Here is a 7,419-nt window from a genome sequence, read left to right as displayed (position 1 = left end):
GGAGGTAGCTGAAGGCGCCGTCGGCGACGGGCATGTCGACGACAAACTCAGTGTAGCAAAAGGCGGAGAGGAGGGTGCAGAAGCCGGCAGTGGCAATTAAAATAAGAGTAAACACCAAATTCAAATTAAATACTAATAGTATCTTAAAATTTCATTAATTTATCTACACTATCCATCCATTTGTAAGTAAAAATCTTTTTTATTTTACCTACAATTTAGCTGTAGGGATAAGTTTTTATAAGGTTTTACCTACACTACATAGTTATAGGTAATTTTTTTTTATATTTTTCCAAGATTTACCTATACTAAAAACTGTAAGTATAAGTCTTTGAATTTAACCTACATTAAACAATGGTAGGTAATAAAGTATTTTTAAAGTTTACCTACACTAATTCATGTTTGTAGGTAAAGGTGTTTGTAGGTATAAGGCATTTTTCTTGTAGTGCCTATGGTGGTTCAAGGAATGTGTGCAACACTTTTTTCACTAAATATTTATTATTTATATTGAAATTCGGGTGAGACACTATAGATAAGTGTTTGTTTGAGTATGTATTACATTGTTTCAAACATGGATCAATAATTTTTAACCAAATTTAGGCCATTATTTGGAACCTATGGTTGTGTTTAGGGTCTTATTGGAAAACTGTATTTATTAAAAAAGACAAATATACTTTAAGCATAACATGCTACCAAGTTGACTCATCTTCCAAAAGTAAAGAACCCAGTATAAGAATATTTTTTATTCTTCTACCAAATTAAAAAATTTATTTCTTATGTTATCAAAAATTACATTTCCTTCCTTTTTTTTTTCCTTCCAAGCGTTTTACCTTAAACTCAAAAAAATTAAAGTAGGATATTTTTCTTAATTATTATATTTATTATCCTTTAGTCATAAAATATAAAGTGATGTCTCTTTTATTGAATTTGTACCTATTTGGCTAAAATTTGTAGCTTTCACCTTGACATGGCAGAGGTTTGAGCAATTAAAGAATCCTAGGAAAAAGAGTGTGCCACATACTAGTAATTCAATGATTAACACTGAAGATCTTTTAACCATATACATATACTTTACTAATTAATAGTCTCAATTGTGATTTTGTTACTATCTGACTTTTCTAGGTATATTTATTAGCCGATTTACTCCAATAAATAGTCGGAAAAATTGAAATCCAAGTTGTCGATCACCTCGGAAAAATTGAAGCAAAAGGCGTCTTTTCTTTTTGTTTTTCTTCTCTTGAATAAATGGTTGGAAGACAAGTTGAGAAACAAAAAAAGGCTCAATAAGCAAAACATTGGATTGAAACAATTTTCTCTTCAAAATCAATCCAATCCAATTGATGTGTGAATCTCATAAATGTTGATTAAAATGAAACTGTGTTTAAGTCTGTCTGGAAGAGCAGCTCTCTGAAAAAAGTCTTGACTTTTTCATGGAAACTTTTACATGACCGTTTGGCAACTAAAGAAAACCATGATTATGAAGGGCCAAGACATTTATAGTAGCCAAGATGAGGTTACTACTTCACCTTCCTCTAGTGAAAGTGAAGAAGCAAAAGGGGAAGAATCTAGTGAAGAAATTGACTCCCAAGAAGAAAGGAACCTTTTAATTGTCAAAAGGCTTCTAGGAGGCCAATCTTGTGACTTGGTAAATTGGATTGATGCTATTAAACATCACTTGTAATGTTGCTCTATTTTTTTTCTTCATCCCTGTTTTTGTGTGCTTTCGCATTCCTTTATAGTCGCATACAACTATTCATAAAAATTTCCCCATTTCTATTTATAAGCGAATGAACATAGGAATGATATTGAATCATATTTCTGAGTTCGACCTAAGTTAATCCCGTGCTGCGGAATTTCCAAGTTTTACTTACTTTTGAACGATTCGAAAGTCATTTTCAATTATTTTTTTTATCGACATCAATCGAGACTATTTTTGATCGGATGTCAGTTGGGGCAATTTTTTGGCAAACGCCGACTTGGACTTTCTTGGACGACATAGGCTGGTGATATTTTTTTGCTTGACGTCGGTTAAAAAGTAGCACCTACTAATGTTGATGAGAAAAAGCTTGGCCTACGTCAGTTGAACAAACCCTCAGCTGCCATCAACAGAAAACAAACTTAGCTGATGTCAACATAAAAATAACAATGACTAACATTGACCGAAAACCTAGCCTATTTGAACAAAAAAATATCCATAAACTGGCTTTGGCAAAAACCCTAGCTTGATGTCGACCAAAAAACCAAGCATATGTCAGCAAAAAAATGGCCTTGGCATCGACCAAAAATAGCCTTGACCATTGTCGACCGAAAAACATCATCAACTGATAAGTTCTATCCTATTTTATTGTGTACTTTTTTACTCTTAATGTTTATTGTGCCCAGTCCAACCATTTGAATGATGTGAGAATAGGCTGTGATTGGAAAGTCATGATTTTATTTGGAATTGAAATTGGATGGGTATGTGTTATGACCTAGGGATTTGTTTTAATATATTAATTTTATAAGAGGCTTGCTTTATATGTATCAAGATTTTATGATTTATCTTTCTAAGGATATGTGGTAAGTTGTAAAATTCAGAATATTTTTTCCAAGAAATTGGGGACAAGAAGAAATGATGTCTCCTTAACCATGAACTATGAAATTGGGATAGAACACCTCTTTTATTATATGAGATTGATGTTTTGGGTATTTCATAAGTCATAATGGTTTAAATAATATAAATTTTCTCAAACTCTATTTGAATCATATTTAATGAAAAATATAACTTTTTTATTTTTAGAGATTGTTTAATCTAGTCGATAAAAAATCAAGTTTTAATTTCAAATCAATCAAATGAAATTTTGTTCATTTAAATAGTGGATAAATTGAAAGTTCTAGGCATTGAGACAAGTTGTTGTGGTAACGATACTCTACATAGATTTTTAACTATTTGTATAGGTACACTTGCCTAGTGGTCAACTCCAACTTGTTGAAACTCATTCAAACCCATGAACCAAACCCATAGACCCATTGATGTGACATGTCTTTAAAATTACTATTGTTGTTTATATGTTTACATATTTTTTATATTTAAAAGTTCAAATACTGGTGATAACACATTCACTAACTTGTTCAGACTTCAAAGTCTTTCATGAGTTACTAAGTTCCCATTCTCTCTCTCACTCTCTACACTTAGCATCAGATTAAGGTTTCCAATTCTTTCTATTGCCCTCCACACATTGACTATAGGACATCCCCTCCATAACGTATTTCGATTTCTTCGAATGTCATTGTTGACTTATTGAGATTAAGTACTTAATTGTTAAGCAATATCACCATAACACTTTCATGATGCGCCAGCTAAGTGACTAGCTTCAAGGTGATTTTTCATAATTTGTAGTTTGTGCTTATTTAAAACCTCAGTTTTAAAAAGTTTAAAACAAATTTAGATGTTCAGAACCAATTCACTTAATCAAAATCAACTTGTTTGTGACCAAGTTGTTTAGGGTTGGGTTTCATAAAAAAGTAACATGAATCCAACCTACCTTCTAAAGGAGGAAGCTGCAGGATTGAGCCAGATATATAGGTACAAATTCAATAAAAGGGACAACATTTTTTTTTGTGTGTGTGCGTATGTGAAGGGTAAAAAAACTTGGCCAAATCTATGTTATCTTTTTTAGTTTTAAGTAAAGGTTTCATAGATAAAAAATTGAAGGTAAAGAAATTTTGAATTCCATCAGAACTAATTTTTTATTTGGTATACATAAAAGATCTTCCTATACTATGTACTATTTAATTTTGGATGATGAGTGATTTGATAAATTAGAAATTGAAGTAAAGGTTTTAAGAGTGATTTGATTTAGGCTTAGCCCTCCAAATGTCAAAAACAGTCAACCAAAGTCAAAGTAAGGAGTTGTAAGTTGACCAATTTATGACAATTTTGTAAAAAGATACAAGTTTAGTCAAAACCTTAGAAATTAGAGTTTTGAACACCAAATTAACTAATTAATTAGTGTAGGCCTAATATAAATAATATAAATAGACAAAGACCTAATATAATTAATGTTTCTAATTATTAATTAGTTAACTAGAATTTAATTAACCTTAATTGTCTTAATTAAAGCTAACTAATAATAGATTACTCCCTCCGTCTCGAAACAAGCTAAACAGGTATTTTATTTTCAAGATCCTTGTGATGAAAGATGGTTAGTGGTTCTACATGGAAAAACAATTAACGTTAATTTAGCCTAAAAAGATTAAATTTGTACTTCTGAGTTCGAGGATAGTGGGAAGCGTTTTGAAACTTTGAAAAAGGGGAACGAGAGGTCAACATTGTGTTAAGCATAGAGGTGGGTCTATGTCTTCGGTGGTGCATACAGGATATTAGGAAGGGAGGCAGATTCATGAAGGTGTACCATGGGTGAGTAACTTTGTGGATTTATTTTACTTTTGCATTTGTTTGAACTCATTAAGGCTTGGTGCTATGGCACTTCTTGTGTCTATTGCCCATCCAATTATTAATATATTTGATCTTTTTTCTAAAAGCATTGAGGTGAGACACAACAAGGTTCTAGGATTCAAAAAACTCATCTTTAATTGATTTAGGTGAGTTTTAACTATTAGAAATTGTAATTTAGTTTATAAATATAGATTGGTGATTTCACAAATCCCATGAAATTATATTTTAAAATTTCTAATAGACACGTTATCACTTAACTAACGATAGGAATCTAGAATAATTTTTTAATATATCAGGAAACTAGAGGTCATCATTAATTCATTTATTGATTTTTTTTGTCTACCATTAATATTTTAAGAATATAAGTAAAAAATTGATTAATGTTACATTAAAAAGCTAAAATGACAATTATTTTGATTTTTTTTCTCTTACATTACAATTATAATGGAATGGGAAGGAGTAGAATATAATGAAAGATAGAAGATTAAAGTCTCTTGCAAGATGAATAATGAAACTTTAATTAATCCTAATCAAACAAATTTGGACCCAAAAACCTAATGGGCCAATGGGGCCCGGCCCAAAACCCCAAGATGTAGGGTTACAATACAAGAAATGTAAACACTCTCCCTTGGTCCTCATTCATGCGCAGCCACTTCTAGAGTTTTAGGAGAGATAAGAGAGCTTTTATCTCTTGCCTGGTGTTCTCTCTCTAACTTCATGGTCATCCTAGGTCACGTTCTCACCTTTACAACTCAAATCTTGTCCCTTGGACATCAAATTCAAGGAGGAAGCTCTAGCAGACAAGGGTTTTTCATCAATCCATTTTGTTTTGCATTTTCTTGAACTCTAGAAGACTTCAAATATCTCAAGGTATTGTGAGGTTCTATTTTCTTTAATGTCTATTTTGGTTTGGGAGGTTATCCTCCATGAGTATGGGCTCTTAGATTGGTTTGGGTGGGATTAGATTGAATTTTAAATGGAAATCCAAAATCTGATTTTATTCAAAACAGATGGTTTTATTAAATTTTAATTTTTTCGACTTTTGGTTTATTTGATTTTCAATTTTTTGCTTGATTTATTCATAAATTTATATTATAAAATCAGTTTATGAACATTCCTAAGAAAACCGATAAAGTAAAGACATCAAATGTACAATTAAGTCTATTAACTAGTAAAGTACGTTTTTGTTGACAAATCTACAGTGTTAAACATTCATAGATTAATATGTATAGTACATTCTTTTGCCAATGATTCTTTAATGGACATTCTCTCCTACTTAATTTTTTCAGTTTAATGTAAAAGTTTATTTAGAAGGAAAATTAATTTTGAGTTGCATAAAAAATTTCTTGTTGCTTTTGGTAGGGATAAAAGATCTTCATATATTGTGCTATTTACTTTTGAATGATGAGTAGATATGGTTGCACATTATATATAAATTAGGTTAGTCCTTTTTAATGAATTTAATTACTTATATCGATATCTATATTATATTTATTAGGTTAGAAATATGTAGACACAAAATAACATAACACCATGACATAAACTTTTGCAGTTTCCAATTGAAATTCACATAATTGGAAGGAATTATAGAATATATATATATATATATATATATATATATATATATATACATATATATACATATATATACATCAAAGATTAATACTCTCTCTGGTCTCATATATACGCAAAAATAATTACTTCCCATAAATTAAGAAAGTTAGTTGAAATCATTTAATTTTGCTAATCTCAAGTAGAAAGTAAGGTTATTCTTAAAATGTCCTCGATTCAAACCTGATACTTTGTACACTATATTCCATCCAATATCTACATATATTGTTAGGGATGAGTCGAGCCTAATGGTTAGTGTTTTATATGCATACCTTGGAAAATTGCACTTTTCTTAATTTGGTTTTTGTTCTTTCTTGCAATATCATCACACTCAATTTATCAGGTATTTCTTTATTTTTGAAGTGGCGTCTACATATATTGTTAGGGATGAGTCACCAGATTCTTTGTACACTAAAAATAAAGGAGTCACCAGATTCTTTGTACACTATATTCCATCCAATATCTACATATATTGTTAGGGATGAGTCGAGCCTAATGGTTAGTGTTTTATATGCATACCATGGAAAATTGCACTTTTCTTAACTTGGTTTTTGTTCTTTCTTGCATTATCATCACACTCAATTTAACAGGTATTTCTTTATTTTTGAAGTGGTGTCTCCAATCATCACACCTTGAAAAAGGTATGTATGTCTTCAACACCCCAATCCCAACCAATAGGGAAGATGAGATCATTGCTAAAGCCCATTAGAAGACAAGTATGATGGTTATATTTGAATGGGACACATCTTAAAAGGTACGTGTGTGACACTTTTTTTTAAACTACGTGATGGGAACAAATAAGAAATTTCTTGTCAATTATTTTTATAATTATCGGATGATTGATAGTAGGCCTTTTATGAAACAAGTGCATAAATTGAATGTATGCTTAATATCTACGAACAAACACAATATAGATGTAGATGAAAGTTAATGATTCTATCTTGAATCATTGACAAAGTTCCTTCCTTATGGAATGACTTTAAAAAGTTTGAAACATCTAAAAGATCAAACCGATTTCTCTTGAACAACCGAGGTAGTAAAATGATACCAAAGGTACATATGTTCAACAAATGGTGTGAGTAATGGAGGAAGGTACATTGAAAAAGTTCTCTAAGAGTAGGAAGTGGGATTTTGTTATTCATGTAGTTTCACGTGCAGCCATAGTAAAAATGCATTTACGACTTCATTAAATATTGGATTGAGTTGGAATTTTGTGAGCCAATTCAGGATACATAATTCTTAAATCTAAATCTTTGGTTTGTTTATTGGTTGCTTGTGGTGAGAGATATTTAGTTTGTACTATCAACAATTTTTTATACTTTCATCTTCTTGATTCTCTATTGGTATGTTTGTTGTTGTTTTAGTTGTTTAAC

Source organism: Glycine soja, chromosome 18 (genome assembly GCF_004193775.1).
Source record: "Glycine soja cultivar W05 chromosome 18, ASM419377v2, whole genome shotgun sequence".
Lineage (NCBI taxonomy): Eukaryota > Viridiplantae > Streptophyta > Magnoliopsida > Fabales > Fabaceae > Glycine > Glycine soja.
The sequence above is the reverse complement of the archived record's forward strand: the minus strand, read 5'-3'. Positions refer to the sequence as shown.